Source organism: Lissotriton vulgaris, chromosome 4_1 (assembly GCF_964263255.1).
Source record: "Lissotriton vulgaris chromosome 4_1, aLisVul1.2, whole genome shotgun sequence".
Lineage (NCBI taxonomy): Eukaryota > Metazoa > Chordata > Amphibia > Caudata > Salamandridae > Lissotriton > Lissotriton vulgaris.
The window spans coordinates 2,024,189,576-2,024,209,779 of NC_141691.1; the positions used below are offsets into that span (position 1 = coordinate 2,024,189,576).

The 20,204-nt window shown below is 44.4% G+C and overlaps 1 protein-coding gene across 1 annotated transcript in view; it reads left to right on the forward strand.

Annotated features, from left to right (window-relative positions):
• Window positions 1-12,411, forward strand: part of LOC147724906 (uncharacterized) — a 1,184,129-nt gene extending 1,171,718 nt beyond the window's left edge. The window contains exon 18 of the mRNA XM_086918126.1: window positions 11,284-12,411. The gene's annotated coding sequence lies outside the window, so the exon portion shown is untranslated. The remainder of the gene's footprint in view (window positions 1-11,283) is intronic.
• Window positions 12,412-20,204: the final 7,793 nt, after the last annotated feature.

Genomic DNA, 20,204 nt, shown 5'->3' on the forward strand with positions numbered 1-20,204 from the left:
GCATTGTCTTCATTGTCTATGTGTGTTTTCTTGATTATTATGTACTGTGTACACTGTATATGTATATATCTATTATCATTGGTCCATCCGGGTGCCTAGAAGGAACGGAAAAAAGGGCGGAACTGATGTCATCAAGCCGACGTAGGCCTAATAAGAAGTCAGTGACGTCAGTCGAGTCGCGCGCGATGCCGTGCTCCTATGACATCGTCCACGCCGGCGTGCTACAAAAGAATTTTCCGAACGTTGCTAACGCAGGGGGATAATCTCAAGGTGAGGAATCCACAGGCAGATACTGTATCCACCAGAAAAAGCGTTACCGAAGGTAAGTAACTTGTTCGTTTGGAGCAAAAATTGCACCCCTTGAGGTGCCCTTTACCTGCTGATAGAATTCAGTATCAAAACAAAATAAATTTCTGGTAAGGCATATTTCCAGTAGTTGTAGTATAAAAATAGTGGGGAAATTATGTGGACGTGGTCTTCTATCCAGTACCTTTTCAATGACCAACATTGCTTCTACCTGTGGTATATTGGTGTAGAGTGATTCTGCGTCTAATGTACACAAAAAGTCAGATTCAATGTCAAAGGGATGGTGTTCTACTAGGTTGATCATGGACATGCTATCCTTTACGTAACATTCCGTGAGTGGAACAAAGTCTTTTATGAAGTAGTCTACAAATTGACCAAGTGGCTCCAGAATGGAGCCACAACTGGAGACTATGGGGCATCCAGGAGGTGTGATTATGGATTTTTGGTAAAGTGTAAATTACTGGAGTGCAAAGGGACTTGGTGTTAAGAAATAAAAATTCCTTTTGGCTGAGGAAACCTTGGTCTTTAGCGTCCGAGGTTACTTGGAGTATCAGCTTCTGGAATTCAATAGTGGGGTTGGTGGGGAGCCTGCAATAATGATCTGTGTTGGTGAGTTGTCATATGATTTCACCTTTGTATGCGTCTATTTCCTGTAGGACAATTCCTCCGCCTATATCGGCAGACTTGATTACCAGTGAGTGTTTGTTTTTTAAAGTAACAATGGCTTTTTTCTCCTCGAGTGAGATGTTATATGGAATGAAACATCTGGTGTTTTCAAGGGAGGATACATCTTTCATAATCATTTTTTCAAACGTGACCACTTCATTGGGAATCATGTTGGCACTTGGGAGGAAGGTGCAGGGTGGACGCAATGGTGTATTGCCAGAGACAGAAGGGGATGGGTTTTGTAAAAAGAAAGCATGTAGACGTATGCGTCTAAAGAGCCGGAGCAGTTCAGTTTGTAGCTCAAGAAAATTAGGTTTACTGGTGGGTACAAATGACAATCCTTTACTTAATAAGGATAGTTCAGAGGAGGCAAGGACAAGTTTAGAAAGATTAAAAATGGGAATAGTTTGTGGCATACTGGAATCACTTACCACTGGTAGAATCGCAAGCGTGTTTGCCGTTCGCTGGGTAAATTGTACCATTGTCGCTTGCCTCTGCCTCGATTCTGATTCTCTCCTTGACCTCTGCCTAAAAAAGTTTGATTCAAAGGGCTGTTTAATGGGCCAAGGTCTTCCCTTTGGACGGAACTGTCCGAGGATTCATCTGAGGTATCAGAGAAACCCACTAAATTGTTGCGCCTGTTAAATCTACCCCAGGGTCTGGTGTTTTGATGAGATTGGAATAGGTGTGTTTGGTATAGTAGTCTTTCTGTAAGTAGGGGTAAGTTCTTTCTACCACGTATGAATTGATATCCTTCTTGACTTTGACTGATTTTTTGTTCTGTTCGGAAAACAGCCATTACAACGCAACTTTCACAATGCACTACCATTACAACAACATTTTTACAACGCAGGGCCCATTACAACGCATGCCATTACAACGCATGCCATTACAATGCAGATGCTATTACAACGCATGCCATTACAACGTAAGTATGGGTAAGTATTTAATTTAATTTTAACCCCTACACTATCCAACACTTACCCTACCATTACACCCCCCTGGAGTTAGAATAGTAATTTTAACCCCTACACTATCCAACATTTACACTACTATTACATTCTCATTAATTAAAATAAAATAGAAATACTTACTCATACTTACGTTGTAATGGCATGCATTGTAATAGCATCTGCGTTGTAATGGCATGCGTTGTAAGGGCATGCGTTGTAATGGATCCTGCGTTGTAAATGTTTTGTTGTAATAGTATGCTTTGTGAAGGTGTGTGTTGTAACATCATACATTCGTTCTGTTCTAACCTATAGAAATCTTCAATAGTTTTCTCTACCTATTCAATCAGTTTCTTATCCTCAGTAACTGAGCTCGTATCTTTTATTTGATTCTCAATGTCAAGTATTTCTCGCTCTAGCATTTTCAAAGCTTCTGTAGCTGTATCAATACCTAGGACCATCCAGTGACTGGAACAAGTTGAACCTATATAGCTGAAGCTGTTAGTATATTTGGGGTTATCAGTGAAAACTCCAGGGACGTTGCGCACCTGGAGGCCCACGGGTATCACGCTTGCTTTTAAGTAGTCAGTGAGCATACGTATCATAAGTTGTAATCTTACAATCTTTTTCCTTGTTTTTTCCAATTGTTCAGTCAAGGGTGCAGTGGCTACACTGCCAGTTTCTGTAGAGTCTGTGAAGAATGAAGGGCTTTCAAGTATTTTTTTGATGTAATCATCTGTATAGAGGGGTGCATGATCTGACATAGTATTTAGACCGAGGGAAAGAGAAGGGGGGATCAGGAGGTACCCACTGGAAACCAGGGGAAAGAGTTAGCCAACCCTTGCAATCCTGCGATTGCGCTCAATATGTTCATTAGAAGACAAGGGAACACTAAAGGTAGCGAAAGACCTAGGGTAATAATTTGTTGTATTTAACAATGGTCCTTTTTAAAGCAAAAAGATATGTAGAGAATGAATATAGACCACAATTGGTTCTATATAGTCTAACCAGCCGGATAGACAGTTTAATATAAATTAAAAGGATTTCTGTCGGAGGACAGTTGCAATATCCAGTAGGATACAGTCCTGTATCCAAAGCAATACATACACAGTGTGACAAGGTGAAAGGGTGACAATTTATACACATGAAAAAAAGAAAAACAAAACGAAATGCAAAACAATCAGGTAAAACAGAAGTGAAACTTGCTCATAAATATACATAATGCGACAAGGTTAATATGAAACCACAGTCGTAACACATTGAGATACACTTATTTGTGTGTACGCTGTTTTGTAAGGTCGAGGACGTTTCGATCCCTTTCAAGAGGTAACTGGGATCATCATCAGGACAACAAATACTGTAAGCCAGAGATAACACTATTATATGAAAATCAACAAAAATAGAAACAAGGGGGAAAAACAGAAAATAATTAACAGTCACAACCTGTTGGTTGTTTGGATTGTCATTCATACAATTCTGTGACCACAATAATGATGTGTACACCTTAGGGCTTCAAAGAAGTAAAAAAGAAAAGCAAGCGTGCATGTTGGTAAGAGAGAGTAGAAAGGTGGCGCCTGGTGTGCCCTGGAGCGTCTTAGCAGGTTAGAGGAGGGAGCCTGCACCTAGTGTAGTGCAGGCAGTGATTAAAACCACATGTTACAATGACCTTGTAGAGAATAAATGCGGCGTAAAAAACGTTGTTCGTGTAAAGGAATAAATAATGATTTATGATTTGTTCTGGAGGACTCGTGAAAGGAAGACTGAACCGCATGCGGTGCTGCTAACAATGACGATGGGCGGTTAGAATTGTAAATTACCTGAGTATGGAACGTGTAGTCTTCGCGATCCGAGAGTGGACATTAAACCTTTGCAGTCCCTGGGAAGGCAGGGTTCTGTAGTATCTTGAAGGAATAGAACAAGACGTGGAATATTGTATCATTCAATTTAATTGAATAAAGATGAAAGCAGGAACGAAGGAACAAGCAGCTCAAGTGGAGCCGACTGCTAATCCAATTGAATCATAACATGCTTTAGAACAACAAGAGCAGTGATTACATATACAACGTTCTACAACTAAGCATTCTACAATAACATGTACAGTGTTCCCACACCATATTCCATAAAGGAATATGTCATCACAACGCATCCCCTTTTCTAAACAATTTTAAAAAGGAACAATAGGAAGAACCCCAAAGAAACAAAAACAAAATGAAATCAGAAACAAACGTAATCCTGAAACTTCTTAGGTGTGACTACACGCCTTCCACCCCTTGTGGATTTGTTAACAACCTCACCATCAGAAACAACCACACCTTCCCCAAATGTAGACTCCTCTCTTGGTAACTGAACATGACTAGAATGGTTGTGGACTCCCCAAAGGAGGTAAACTGCCTGCTATTTTTGTCCAGCACCACTTGATGATACGCCGCAGAAAGGTCCAACGTTGAGAACCATCTTGCACCACGTGTCAAACCAAGCATCTCATCTATTCTGGGCAGTGGAAACTGGTCAACCAAGATGTTATTGTTCAGATACCTAAGGTCCACACATGAACGGGCCTTGCCATTGGACTTACGAGCTACGACCAATGGAGAAACCCATTCGGCAGCTTCTATAGGTTCAATACCTTGTTAGCAAGCATTTTGTCCAATTCCCCTTTGACTTCATCCCTGACAATGAAAGGGATGTTCCTAGCCTTATGAACTTTAGGACAAGCTCCCTCCTTTAAGCGAATTTGATGTGTGAAACCTTTTAATTTACCCATGCGACTCTCAAATACTTCTGAAAACTCTTGTAAGACCCACATCTTAGTGTCTACACTTTCACAAGAAACAAGTACTTGCTCTTTGCTATTCGGATTAAGAATTATGTCTAACATCTTCTGGTCGTTCCATCCCAAAACTGATGGCCCTTCCTCGGATATATACAGTTTACCAGTGCATTGTCTTTCCTTAAAGCGGAAGATCAAAGTTCTATATCCTAACATTTCTATGCTTTTACCAGTTTAGCCTTCAGCTGCAATGTCATTTGGTTCCAACCATTCTCCTATGCTATTGACAAATTTACTTCACCAAACATGCTGAGACACAATTGTAAAAGGTGAACCCGAATCAGCGGCTAATTGTATCATAACCCCTCCCAAAGAAATGTGACACAAAGGTTTAGAAGAAATATCGCCAGTGATATTCAGTACTACTTTCTTCAATTGTACCAAATTCACCTGCGAATCCATGTCACTTGAAGATGAGGAGGAGGAGTCCTGTACATACGCAACTTTACCTTTAGAAGGTTTCTTGCTTTTACGATTGAAAACTCTGGAAAAATGGCCAACCAAACCACATTCTATGCATTTTGCAGCTTTTGCAGGACATCATACGTAGCAGAATGAGAATAACTGCCACACCTGTAACAAATCACAGTGCTAAACTTTTTCTGCCCTTCATTACCTTTCTTGTCAGGAAAATTAATTTTCTTTTTTTCAAATATTGAATTTTTGTTGCTTTTATACCCCACTTTCTTTTCAGTAATTTTCACAACAACTTCTTCAGGACCTTTTTTGTCTTGAGAAAGAGTGACCTTTGCACACCTTTCAGAAAGTTCAGCCTTTTTTACCTTGGTAATAATGACCTTCAAACATTCATCACCCTCCACCCACAACTTATTTAGTAAAGTTTTATTTTTAGCATACATGACAACCTGATCCCTGATCAGCTCTTCCTGCAATTGTGCGAATTTGCACTTGGCAGCCAGTTTTTTTAAGGCAGAAACATATTCTTCTACGGATACATGTTTCTCTTGTTTTCTGTGAAAGACCGAATGCCTAGTAACACCAATACAGACTGAAGGAGAGAAATGATCATTAAGGTTTAACAAAGCCACCTTAAAAACATCCAAATCCCCATCAGCCCTCTCTTGTGTATGTAAACCATTAAAAATGCGTAAACCTTCTGGACCTAAAGAATATAACAGCATTCCTTTTTTTCCTTTCTGGAGAAAATGCACCATTAACATCTTCTAAATTGGCTAAATAATTTAGAGAGTATTCTTTCCAGTCTAACCACGAAACTATAGGTTCGCCTGGAAAAGATAAAAATTCTTTAGGTGAGTTAATCTGAAGATTAGGCACATTACTATCCCCAGAGGTGTTTTGTCTTGAAGAGGAGGTCTCCATGTTGTTATGTAATGTGAAATGAGATCACAGTCTGTTGATAAGAGTGGTAAAAGAGTAGGTAAAGTATGTAGCACAAATAAAGTTTAAAAATAAGGTTTACCACTTCAGGAAATATATATATATATATATATATATATATGTATAAAAGCAAGAACCACTTCAAGAATTTGATACTGCGAGTATCCTTCTCCCGAAAATTCTAGAAAGTACCTCTCAAAATCGTCGCTGTTTAAATAATCATAAATCCACACGAAAAGCCAAACAAAAATGCTGGTGTTTACTCGGTAAAAGCAACTTGCCTGGTTGCTATGGAAACTGAAACCTTTGTTTTCCAAAATGGCCGCTTTGCGTAACCTTCTGCGTGGTGACGTCTCCTCTGACGTGTTGAGGTGAGCGCTGTCTTGCGTCGATGACTCCCGTGACGCGTTGGGTAGAATGCAGGTCAGAAGCTAAGTGCTGCTCGAGCCGAATGCACACACGGCGAATTCAAAGGTAAGCGTTTAACGATCGCTTACAAACCGCAATGAAAAACATATAAAAATATGTAATTTGGTTCAGCAACACACCACAGCAATGCGATTTTGCGAAGCAGACAGCTCAATATCTTCTGGAAAACAGTCAATGCAATCCTCAATCTTCAAACACGTGTGGAATAGCAAAGCATGCTATAAACTTGCATAAAGTTAAATTAACACACAGAGTTTGAATCGAAGATACTATGAGTATTAAAAGTGAAGATAAAACGGTAGCCAAGCAGAAGAATTGGATTTAGTACACAAAAATTAAAATCCATGAAAAAAAACGATTCCAAAGCGTTTTTTTCCTTTTTCTTTTAAAGTCCATGTAATAATCCTCTTCACCAAAAACTGTAGTATCTTGAAGGAATAGAGCAAGACGTGGAGTATTGTATCATCCAATTTAATTGAATAAAGATGAAAGCAGGAACGAAGGAACAAGCAGCTCAAGTGGAGCTGACTGCTAATCCAATTGAATCATAACATTCTTTAGAACAACAAGAGCAGTGATTACATATACAACGTTCTACAACTAAGCATTCTACAATTACATGTACAGTGTTCCCACACCATATTCCATAAAGGAATATGCCATCACTACAGGTTCTAGAGTGAAAACGAGGTAAAACAAATTAAATTATAACCGGAATCCTTCGTGCTACGGAGGGTTGAGAGGTTGAATGAGCATACCTGATGAATCAAGCAAGGACAGGTCCAGGTGGGGTGCCGGTGACAAGGGTCACGGGATGTAGCCATAAGAAATTAGAGGAGGAAACATTGCGCAGCGCAGCAGTTTACACCAAGGGACATACCTTGTTGTAGTTATTGCTGTGCTGCGCCCTTTGACGGGGGGTTAGGAGGCACTCAAATGGTGTCGCGATGTGAACGATTCGGCATGGCAGATCGGTAATACCGTTATTTGGCCTTTCTCTCGGTCAAAAAACCTGGAGAATGCTGGCGCTAAGGTGGCTGGCAGCCGTGAGAGAGGAAGTGCCTATAATTGAGGCATTTGAAAAACAAACATTCTCCTCAGCGAGTGTACCATTGAGAACAGTCACTGCAGTCTGCTTATTGGGCCAGTATACACATGTCCTTTGTGACGTGAGCAGTGAGAACTTGCCAGCGGCCAGTGAAGTCCCCAGGGCTTCACTGATTCATACAATTCAGGATGATGAAGATGTGGCCACATGCATGATTTGTGTGGACTATGATACTACTGATTGTTTCGGGTTGCATCAGTGAGGTGCTCCACCACTATGTGTGGATATGCTTCATAGGATTTTCTGGAGATGTGCAGGCCTCTCTCACAGAGATGCCTTTCAATGAGTCACACTTCTTTGGCAGTAAAATTGATTCAGGATGGAAAATTTCAAAGTAGAGCCATGACACGCTGACATGCTCTTTTCACTCCTGTGAAACAGTTTCTTCATCAGTTTAGTAACTCTACTACTAGGGGTCTGGCGTGTAGGTAACTTCTCCTTCACCAGCCACTGCTACACTCAACCCATTTATTTCATGGCCGGGGATGACAATCTGGCAGATATTGTGAAGCCCAAGAAGGGCACCAGCCATCTCAGCCTCCTTTCACTCTAGCAACAACCACCAAGGACATCCATCTTGCCATTTTTTGCACACAACCACCCTATGGGATACAGGATCCAGCACTTTCTCCCAGGTTGGCAAACTATCACGTCTTACAGGTGGGTTCTCCCAATCATTCAGCATGCCAATGCCATACCATTTCCTTCTACTCTTTCACATCTTCCCCCATTTTAGAGCAAATCTCAGAGGAACACGTGCCCATTCTGTGAAGTAGGTCAGACCTTTACTTTCTAAAGGAACAATCAAGAGACTTTCAAATTCAAAAATGGGAAAGGGTTGCTGCTCTTGCTATTTCCTTGTGCTGAAAAAGGATGAGTCATTGCAGGTTTTTGATCTGTAAATGCTTTTCTACAAAAGGAAAAATTCAAAAGTCTCATACTGGCCCAGATCCTGTCCGTCCTGAACCAGAGCATGGATATGTGAAAGCAACTGAATGATGCTTTTTACATATCCAGCCTGCAGTTCCACAGACGTTACCTGTGGTTCAAGGTAGTCCATGTGCCTTTTTGATTTGCTGTACTCCGCTTTTTCCCTTACCGTACCTCATTGACTGCCTGTTGAAGGTAGGCTAACAACAGTCAGTTGTATACCACATCCAGATTACAGTGAACTGTCATCCGGATGTGGATGTCACACTCGCCTCCTTCCTAGACACTTCATTGGAATTGTCCGGCATACAGTTCAGTTCAGGACCTACCCTGCAACAAGTCCAGGACATTCAGGCTATTATCCCAATACTTCAACCTTAGACCTTTGTCTCGGTGAGAGCAGTCTAAAGGCTTGTTGGCCTTTTCAACTCCTTTATCTTCCTTGTTGATGATACCAGGTGGCCAGAGTCTGAAGTTCCAGTGAATCAAGCACACTTGTTAGTTTTCCAGCTGAAATGGAACTTGGGACTCCTATACCCTTTATCACCTCTGCCTCTCCTGTTTCCAGGTCTGAAAAAGATCAGGAACTACTGGGCCCAAGTCCTTCTGGTACCTTCAGATAAGGCCAGGAGAGAGGTAACTGGAGTTTCTTTGCATGAAATACCTATCCTCTAGTAAGACTGCCACTTCTGAAGGACTTCCTTACTCAGCAACAGGGCATGGTCCTCCACTCAAATGTACGCAATCTCCATGAGTGGAGATTGAGTGGTTTTGTCATCCTCATGCCAGGTGCCTTTCCACTAAATCTGTTTATGCCGGGAGATGAGATACAGGAACATAAAATAATAGGAAAGCCAAACAAATGAGTCATTGAGCACAGTCACTGCACCCTGGCCTACTTGCATGCCAGCAAGTGAGGAACAAACACATGCTCGTAGTTCAATTGATGTGTCAACATTTCTTATTGCAGATGGAATATTCATATTTGTCAAGAACAAATATATCCTGTTTAGGCCTTCTGAGAAGTACATTTGTGCCGATGATACTCCAGACACTAGAGACAGACGTAGTGGGGTTCGTTAACTGACATCCTGGCACACGAAAGGAGGAAAAAAGTCAAAATTTAACAAAGTCGAGAAAATCCTCTCAAAAAGCAACAGAGTAGTAGCTCTTTCCACACTGGTGCTCAAATGGTGCAGAATGAAAAGAACTGATGTCTGCGCACCTCGGTGGTGCCTATTTTGGCACTGAAATGTCATGACTGCCGCTACTGAAGCCGATGACTTCACATGGAGCCGTATGAAGCGACCCAATGGCGCGAACAAAGGGTATTGCTCAGCAAATTTTTCTGGATCTAGCCTGGCGCCTGGGAAAGTCAAAGGTAACGAAAACTGCAGCTAGATAGAGTCTCTATTAGATAATGTGTTACTGAAGGTAAGTAACTTGTTCTTTAGTGGCAGTCACTTCTGACTGGAGGGTGGCCGAATTGCGGTCTTTGTCATCCAAGCCTCCTTTCCTGACAAAATTCCCTTATAAATTATTGCTTCACCCTTGAACTTCTTTCCTTTCAAAAGCAGTAACACAATTCCATGTGGGGCCATCTTTCAACTTGCCCACTTTCTACACTCCTCCGCAACCCTCTAAAGAAGAGGAGCGACTCTGCCGCCTGGACTCAAAAAGAGCGTTGTTATACCTTGACTGCACTAAGATGTTCCGGGTGGGCGACCAACTTTCGTGGGGCAAGTTGGAATGAAAAAAGTCCAGCTGTGCAGAAGAGGACTGTCTCACTATGTGTCATCGTCTGCATCAAAATTTGCTATGATCTCGCCAAAAACAAGCATACTAAAGGCTTAAGGGCTCATTCCACCAGAGCTAAGCCTGCAACCACAGCTTTGCAATGTGGAGTTCCAGCCCTTGACATTTTTCATGCAGAAACATGGGCATCCTTGCACACGTTTACCAAGCACTACTGCTTGGACAGTCAATCAACAGGGATAGCCTTTTTGGCTGCTCTGTCATGCAGGTCTTTCTGGTCCAAACTTGTCCACAGTCCCTCTTGTGGGGATGGTATTTCTTGGGCATCTATTCAAAGATAAGGAATCTGCGGCTAGATATCTAGCAGATGGAAAAGATACCTACGGTAACGCCTTAGTTGGTGGAGACATGCTCTACCTGAAGACCCCTTACCGACCCACCTATCCTTCCCGCAATTAGACAAGGTATATATGGTGAGGGATGATTCCTTTCAGGGCCCAAGTTGTTTAGAAACACACAAATTTCAGTGCACTTCATGCTCTGTACTTCTGGCATTGAAAGCGTGAAAAGTAACTGATGTCAGGTGGTTGCTATATAGGTGATGTGGATGCCACAGCGGGGCAGATGACACAGACTACGTCACACAGAGCCAACCGACACCACCTACCTTCATGCAGGGGTATTGCTCAAAGAAAATATCTTCAAGATCCAATCTGACGTCTGGGAAATGTAAAGGTAAGGAATCTGAGGGTACATCACGTCTCTACCAGATAACACATTAATGGAGGTAAGTAACTTGTCCGTTGAGTTAAGAACATTTAGTAAAGAAACTGTCCAGTGAGTCGAAACGGTGGTGGATGCATAACTAATAGAAATGTTTATTTACAAATCTGACAATTCACATTAGTATTTATGATGCACTAATACGTCTGTATATTGCTTCCCTCTAGATGAAGAGGCAGAGGTTTCCAGGTGTCTTGCTCCCTGTGTAACCTGTACTGTTTCCTGAAGGGAAAGTTCCAGCCTCTCCATGTGTAATCGATGACAATCTATGAATATAAACTCCTCCCACTATAATGATGAATAACAATCAATACATACCGCCGAAAATGATGAAAACAGACATTTATCTCTCTCTTTTATTTTTTGACTGCAGATAATAGAATTGTTACTCCCACAATGTCACTAATTGAACAAGGATTCATATACATCTTCTCTCACTCCCTAATTGATGAACACAGATTAACAAACAAATTGATGATTCTAATTTACTGTGGAGAAAAATATTAAATGTTATTGAATAATATAGACTTCCTTTTGCTGTGTAACTGATGAATTCTGGGCAATATAATTATCTTTTTGTTCTGTAATTTAATAATACATAGTAATCTAGCCCTGTAGGAGTCCTCTTATTATAAAATTGAAGGAAGGATAATATAGCTTTCGTTAAACTCAGCAACACTGATGATGCACAGCCATACAGATCTCTTCTTACTTCATAATTGATCATGCAGAATATTTTCTTCTAATTAATGAATTCATATTAATGTAGACCTTTACTCTCTAAGTGATTAATACAGATGATTCATGAGTTACCTATGCTTTGCCACTGACATAAACCCCAATTAATAAATGCCTTTCACTCTATGTTTGAGGAATACAGCTTATTCTAAACCTTACATATTTTCTTATTGATTAATACATATGAAAATAAGTCCGTTCTTCTGTGTTTCAACACAGTTTAATATAAATCTTCTGTGGCTCTCTGCAATTTAATCTAAACCTCATGTGATACTGTAATTGATGAAGATGGATCAATGGAAACCTCATCTTAATTTGCAGTTAGTTTATACAGTTGAAAAGAAGCTTTTTTTTCTAGTTGTTAAATGCCTATTATTAAAGAACTTGTCACTCCACAGGTAAATAATCCAGAATAATGTAGCCATTTGTAATTCATTATTAAAGTTTATATTGATCTTGTATTTTATTATTGATGATATGGATGAATGCAGACTTACTCTCACTGTTATTGAATAATTATGGATTAATAACAATTTCCTCTCATTCTGTAATTAATGAATAAAGGATTTTACTTCAAGCTTATAAGTGTTTGCTGTCCTTCAGTTCTGAGAATGAGTATCACAGAATCAAAGTATATTATGATTTCCAAAATGAGTTTCAAACAGTCTCACCAGAAATAGGCCACTTTAAGGTTTTCCCTATTCTAGTTCAGCACAATCAGAGCCCGTATATTGTGGTGAGTAAGGAAGGAAAGAATAAGATATAGATCAAGGCAACACCATAGAGAGGTGCAAGAAGATGACCAGAAACCGCACATCAGGGCACAGGAAGCATAAGATTCTTCGCATTTTGAATATCACGGACACAAGACTGGGTCCGGAAACGTTTGATAGTGCTTCTATGCCGGTAGGTGGCATTGACTCTGTGTCGACGCATGATGCAACATTGCCAGCGTCAGTTCCTTCGTACCTTCAACACGGATATGGATCTTGCTCTTTGAGATTTCTGTCGGGAGTTCAGCATAGGTGCAGTGTTATCATGTTACCCGCCCCCCCCAAAAAAAATGTCAGACTTCAAACCCTGCAGGGATTGGGAAGTCTATTACTGACCCTGGTGACCTCTGCCTTTGGAGTCTAGTCCCATGATTCAAGGTCCTGTGAGTCCTGTCAGGGAATGCATCCGAAAGCCATCAAGAAGCTGGAAGCTCGGCTCTTCAGGGTCAGGGATGGAAGAAATCAGGATCTCAGCACTGTTTGAGTTAACCTGGGGCCTCATCTTCAACAGCAAGGGAGTAGACACATAAGCACAATAAGAAGAGACATGACAAACATATAAACATAGGAAAGGTAAGCCACCGGATGCTCTCTGACCCTAATGGAGGCGTTAACAGAATTTGAATTGGGGGTAATTACTTCAAACCCTGACCCAGCAATGTTGCTCTCTCAATCTCAGGAACAACCCTCTCCTGAGGTCCCTTCTCCAGGTTCTGATCCAGTGTTTTTCTTGAATGCCATGTTTAAGGTGTTTGAGGATAGCTAGGGTTTCCCACAATGTGCTGGCAGGACCTATTGGACTCTTACCAGCGCTGCATGGTCTTCCACTGTCCAGACTTCCCTTCATGGCTTCAATCTCGTTCACAATCAATCAATCAATCAGTGAATTTGTAGAGCACACTACTTACCCGTGAGGGTCTCAAGGCGCTGAGGGGAGGGGGTGCTGCTACTGCTTGAAGAGCCAGGTCTTGAGGAGCTTCCAGAAGGTGAGCAGGTCCTTGGTCTGCCGCAGGTGGGTGGGGAGGGTGTTCCAGGTCTTGGCGGCGAGGAAGGAGAAGGATTCACGTTGGATGCGCGTTGGATGCGCGGGACGGTGGCGAGGGCGAGGCTGGCGGAGCGGAGCTGGCGGGTGGGGGTTTAAACGTTGAGTCTGTTGTTCAGGTAGGCTGGTCCGGTGTTGTGAAGTGCTATGTGTGCGTGCGTGAGGAGCTTGAAGGTGATACTCTTGTTGACGGGGAGCAAGTGCAGGCCTCTTAGGTGGGAGGTGATGCGGCTTGCTTCGAGGGATATTGAGGATCAGGCGGGCGGAGGCGTTCTGAATGCGTTGCAATCATTGTAAGTGTTAGTTCAGGATTCCTGCGTAGAGTGCATTGCCATAGTCCAGCCTGCTACTGACGAGGGCTTGGGTCACCGTTCTTCTGGTTTCGGTCGGCATCCACTTATAGATCCTAAGAAGCATGCGGTGGGTGTTGTAGCAGGTGGCGGAGACGGCGTTGACCTGCTTCGACACGGAGAGGGAGGAGTCGAGGATGAATCCTAGGTTGCATGCATGGTCGGTGGGTGTTGGTGCTGTTCCCAGTGTGGTCGGCCACCGGGAGTCATCCCAGGCAGAGGGGAGGGGGCCGAGGATGAAGACTTCCATCTCGTCTGAGTTCAGTTTCAGGCGGCTGCTCCTCATCCATTCGGCGACGACTTTCATTCCCTCGTGGAGGTTGGTTTTGGTGGTGTGTGGGTCCTTGGTGAGGGAGAGGATGAGCTGGGCGTCGTCGGCGTAGGAGATGATGTTCAGGTCGTGCTGGTGGGCCGGTTGTGTGAGGGGGGCCATGTAGACGTTGAACAGGGTCGGGCTGAGGAATGAGACCTGGGGTATGCTGCAGATGATGTCAGTGGCTTCGGATCAGAAGGGTGGAAGGTGGACTCTCTGGGTTCTGCCGGAAAGGAAGGTCGTGGCCAAGTCCAGTTCTGGATTCTGGCTTCTTGGAGGCGGGTCTTTAGAGTGCGATGGCAGACCGTGTCGAAGATGGCTGACAAGTCCAGGAGGATGAGGGCTGAAGTTTCGGAGTTGTTAAGTTGTCGCCTGATGTCGTCTGTGGCGCCGATGAGGGCTGTCTCAGTGCTGTGGTTTTGTCTGGATCCGAACTGGGATGGGTCTAAGATGTTGTTGTCCTCGAGGTGGTGGGTCAGCTGTATGTTGACAATCTTCTCGATGACCTTCACCGGGAAAGGGAGCAGGGAGATGGACCGGAAGTTCTTGAGTCCTTGGGATCCGCCTTGGGCTTTTTGAGGAGGGTGTTGATTTTGGCGTGTTTCCAGTCTTCCGGGAATATTGCTGTGTCGAAAGAGATGTTGATGACCTTCTGTAGTTGGGGTGCGATGGTTGCAACTGCTTTGTTGAAGATATGTTGCAGGCAGGGGTCAGACGGAGATCCTGAGTGGATGGAGTTCATGACCTTGCGTGTCTCGTCGTCGTTGATGTGGACCCAGGAGGTTAGTTGGTTGGTGCAGGTGGCGTTCAAGGTGGGGTCTGTCGTGGTCGGTGCGGACGGGGTGTTGAAACTGTCATGGATGTCGTCGATCTTGCGGTGGAAGAAGGTGGCCAGTGAGTCTGCACAGATCTTGTGAGGGTGGGATGTTGTTGGTGTTGGCGCTCGGTTTGGAGTGTTCCTTCACTACGTTGAAGAGCTCGTTGCTGTTGTGTGCGTTGTTCTCTAGGCGGGCTTTGAAGGAAGATCTCTTGGCTGTTCTGATGAGGTGGTGGTGTCTGCGGATGGCGTCCTTGTGGGCTGCGTGGCTGTTTGGTGTGCGATCGTGGAGCCATTTCTTCTCCAGCTTCCGGCATGTCAGTTTAGAGATCTGAAGTTCTTCGGTGAACCCGGCGGCTTTCTTGCTGCTGTGGTTGATGGAGGGTTTCTTGAGCGGGGCGAGAGTGTTGGCGCAGTTGTCGATCCACTGTCTGAGGTTACGGGCGTCGTCGTCTGGGTCAGTGTGGTCGGTGGGTGCGTTCTGGGCAAGGGTGGAGGTTAGTTGGTTCTTGTTGACTTTGCTCCAGCAGCAGCGGGGCAGCAGTTGGGTGCGTCGGTGCGTGGTTGGTTTCTTGAAGGTGAAGTGCATGCAGCGGTGGTCGGTCCAGTGGAGTTCGGTGGTGTTGTTGAAGGTGATGTGGGTGCTTGTGGAGAAGACGGGGTTGAGCGTGTGGCCAGTGGCATGGGTGGGTTCGGTAACGAGCTGTTTGAGGCCGAGGTTGGCGAGGTTGTCGATCAGGGTGGCGGAGTTGGCGTCGTTGTGGTTCTCGAGTTGAAAGTTCAGGTCCCCGCGGATGTAGTCCGTGGAGGTGAGTGCGTGGGTGCTGGCGAGGTCGGCGATGGAGTAGCTGAACATGGCCCATAGTCCGGGGGTCTGTAGATGAGTGTTTTTCTCTGAGGGTGGTGTTGGGGTCGGTGTGGATCCGGAAGTGGAGGTGTTCAGCGCATTTGAGGGAGTTGTCTGTGAGGGTGTGGACCAGAAGGGTGGACTTGTGGAACATGGCTATTCCTCCTCCCATTCCATTGGTGCGGTCTCTGTGGGAGATCTTATAGCCGTCTGTGATGGCTATGGCGATGCCAGGTGCTGAGGAGGCGTTCCACCAGGTCTTGGTCAGGAAGGCAACGTCTGGGGCGGAGGTGTTGAGCAGGTCCCAGAGCTTGACGGCGTGTTTGCGTGCGGAGCAGGTGTTGAGGAGTATACATCGAAGGTGGTTGGGTCCGGTCCTTGGTGGCTTGGTGGTTCTGTCGCAGGTGAAGTTGCAGGTGTGGCAGGAGTAGGGTCCGCGGGTGCGTTTCGGGGCGGCCTGGAAACAGCGGTGGTCTCGGCCGGTGTTGAGAGCGTGGAGGGTGTTGGCGTCGTATCGGAGTCTGGTGTTGTGGAGTGCACGGGGCCAAGGGTCCTGGCCATGGGCGTGGTCTGGGCGCAGACGGGCTTGCCTTTGGCGTGCCTCTGTGCACAATTGGCGCGCCCGCTGCGAATCTGGGCGGTGGCTGCCATATGAGGTGAGGAGGGAGGGAGGAGCAGTTGGGAGGCGGGAACAGGGTGGCAAAAGGGGCGTGGCCACGGGGGAAGCGGCAGGAACAGCGGACAAAGAAGGCAAGAGTGGGGGTGGTGGGGGGGTTGGAGGGGTGCAACAAAGGGAGAAGGGAAACAAGTATAGAAAAAACAGCAGTCAAAATGAGAGTTAAACGAAAACAAACCACGTGCTGAGGTGGGCACAGGAGGCTAAAACCCCACTCAGGAATGGCAGCAGTGGGGGAGAGCGTGCACAGGTGGTGCTGTAGGTGGCTGGGGAGCGACCCTGCCCTTGAGCAGGGTCGAGGTCAGCCTATCCGTCTGTCGGTGGCCTCCTTATGAGGCGGGGAGGGATGGAGGAGCAGCTGGGACGTGGCAGCGGGGTGGGGAAGGGGCATGGCTGCGGGTGAGGCAGCGGGAACAGCGGACACAGAAGGCAAGAGTGGGGGGTTAGGGGGGTTAGAGGGGTGCAACAGAGGCAGAAGGGAAACGAGTATAGAAAAAACAGCAGTCAAAATGAGAGTTAAACGCAAATCAAACCACGGACTGAGCCGGGCACAGGAGGCTCAAACCCCAGTCAGGAACGGCAGCAGTGGGGGAGAGCGCGCACAGGTGGTGCTGTAAACGGCTGGGGAGCAACCCAGCCCATGAGCAGGGTCGAGGTCATCCTATCCGTCGGTCTGTGGCCGCCTTATGAGAGGAGGAGGGAGGGAGGAGCAGCTGGGAGAAGGGAGTGGGGTGGCAAAGGGGCGTGGCCTTGGGGGAAGCGGCAGGAACAGTGGACACAGAAGGCAATAGTGGGGACATGGGGGTTTGGAGGGGTGCAACAGAGGCAGAAGGGAACAAGTATAGAAAAAACAGCAGTCAAAATTAGAGTTAAACGCAAAACAAATCACGGCTGAGCTGGGCACAGGAGGCTCGAACCTCAGTCAGGAACGGCAGCAGCGGGGGAGAGCGCGCATAGGTGGTGCGGTAGGCCTCAATGGAGCGACCCGGCCCTTGAGTAGGGTTGAGTTCACACCTTCACTTCCGTAATTGCCTGTGGCTCTTATTCTTCCTCCAATGCTGGTATCTCTCCCCCTCTCACAGTGCAGCTAGTGGCACCACTTACTAAGCTAGTTGACAAAGATTTTATCGGGTTAGGAGAGAAGCTCAACATCTGCTTGAGAAACAAGAGTATGGCGAAGAACTTGGCACCCATTTCTAAGAACAAACCATATATGACTTCTAAAGGACAGTCTCAAACACTCCAGAGCAAACTAAGAGAGAGATCCGCTATAATATTCATCGGATACCCATGACTTCCTATCATTCAGTGGTCAGGAATGCAGTGGAGGTGTTGGTACTCACTCTTCCTTTGGGTGATTCAAAACTGAACATCCAAAGAGGTTCTTCAGTCTTCCACCCAACAACTGAACCTTTTCTACTTTTGGATGGATATGTCTCACTGCACATTTCTCACCTTTAAAATGTCCCCAGGTGCCAGACTGGATTTTTCAGCATAGCCTGTGCACGCCAGTAGGTGGCATGGTGCAGCCGTGCATCTACCTCAGCCCTCCCCGGTTTTAGTGGTATATAAACATCACCCCAGCACACTGACGTCTGTTCCTTTCTTTCTGTGCCTTCCTAAGTGGATCTGTTGTGTAGTTGCTATATTCCCAATAGGCTCTGCGCATTGGAATAACATAAACATAGTTTAGACGTAGGACTTAGGTCAACTAGGTCTCTATTGAATATGTTAGACTTAATTGTGAATGCCAGCTAGCTCAGAGGTCACTAGAAACGTTCTCAAATAAACAAGAAGGGATTAGTTTTTGACAACCATATAACATGACAACTTTGTTCCCTAAGAATAAGAAATATATCTTCAGAGTCACAGAAACAATAGATGGCTATTTCACTCAGTCAATCGTGCATGCTTCGTTTCACCAGGGCTTTTGCATAGAAATAGAGAGACGGGCATTTTCAATAAAAAGGTTATTTATTGAGCAGTCTTCTTTCTCATGCAAGAGAAGTTAATTGCAACAATCGTAATACTTGCTATGAAGTAAAGTGCCTACAGTAAAAGGAGTATTATGAAATAATACTGTAAAAGCATTGGTATGGTTTCTAAGCCATAAGATACTTAAAAGAGAATAAATACATACAATGATAAATAATGACTAAAAGTACTCAACTGGTGCATCTAAAATACGCCTACCCCGGTGTACCTAACCTAAGTCTAGTACAAGGGAAGAAGTAAGTGAGGTGTAGCTTGAATTAAATAGTTTCTGCCAAGAATCTATCCAAGAATTCTCTAAGGGTCTAATCAGCTCCGTACCTTGGTTATAGAATGAAGGAGGTCTTGTATCTCTCTCTCAGGACTCAATCTCCCAGTAACCCGCAAGGGTAGCAGTGAAACACTGGAGCTGGACAGCGTCTCTCTCAGTGCGTCAGCAGGAGGGTCGGCTTCCTTCAGCACTCGCTACAGCAGGGCGTCGGGCAAAGAGTTAGTCAATCTGCTCCAAACCACCGTGTGTTTGCTATGGCAGATGTGGTTATATTTATACCTGGAAGGTGCCGAGTTTGACTTAAGGGTGGACATAATACCGTCACTAAGAACTCAAAGTTTTTTACAAGCTCCAGGAGTCTGGGACAAATCAATGCTGAAGCAGGGGGGAGTCCCGTACTGCTGAAGGCTGGTTGTCTTCAAGAACTCGTTGTACTCTAGGAGCTTAGTGGAAGTAGCCATGCCATATTTGGACTGCATTGGCTGTGCCTAAATATGGTTATGATTCTTATGCCTATATAAGGATATGATAAGTTTTACCTATATAAGGGCATGAATCGGGAAAATTACATTACAGCCCTAGATATGTTGCAACAGCCACTCCAAGTAGAATGTCCATCTTTACTAAATACTAAGAAATTATAACATTTCTAAGCATGTGTTTACAGTCCCACCCCAAAAATACATAAAAGGCATCTCAAATGGTTTGTACATGAAAAATTAATATTGTACTGTACGTTTTCTAAGCAGTTGTATCATTCAAATAATGCATATAGTTTTATATTTGAAATGCTGGCTGAATGATTCACGAAATTACATTCATGAATTGGCTCTTAATACAGCAGAGAAGGTCAAGACCATTTCATCACAGATTTATATAATACTGTACATGTGCTAGAGGCTAAGTTTAAATATTGTCTCTAGATATCAAAAAATAGAAATCTTGTTCTCTAAGAATAGTTCTAGTTAAGCAGATTACTCTGTGCTAAAAAAAAGGTAAATATTTTGGTATTGAGATAAAATTATTGCGTTGTAGTAAAAAATAGTTCCAAATTTTAGAAGTCCTGTTTATCAAAACTGAAGGCCGAAATCAAAGTTCAGGGAATGCTGTGTGCTTGTTTCTCAATAGGTATTCTCGTTGTTAGGAGAAAACATTAAATCAGATAGGCTGGCAAAGAATTCATCTACCACAGTTGGTGAAAGGTGGGCCATTTCCGAAAAAGTAGAAATAGTGCATATGTGAGATGCATTACCGTCAGTGTGATCTGGA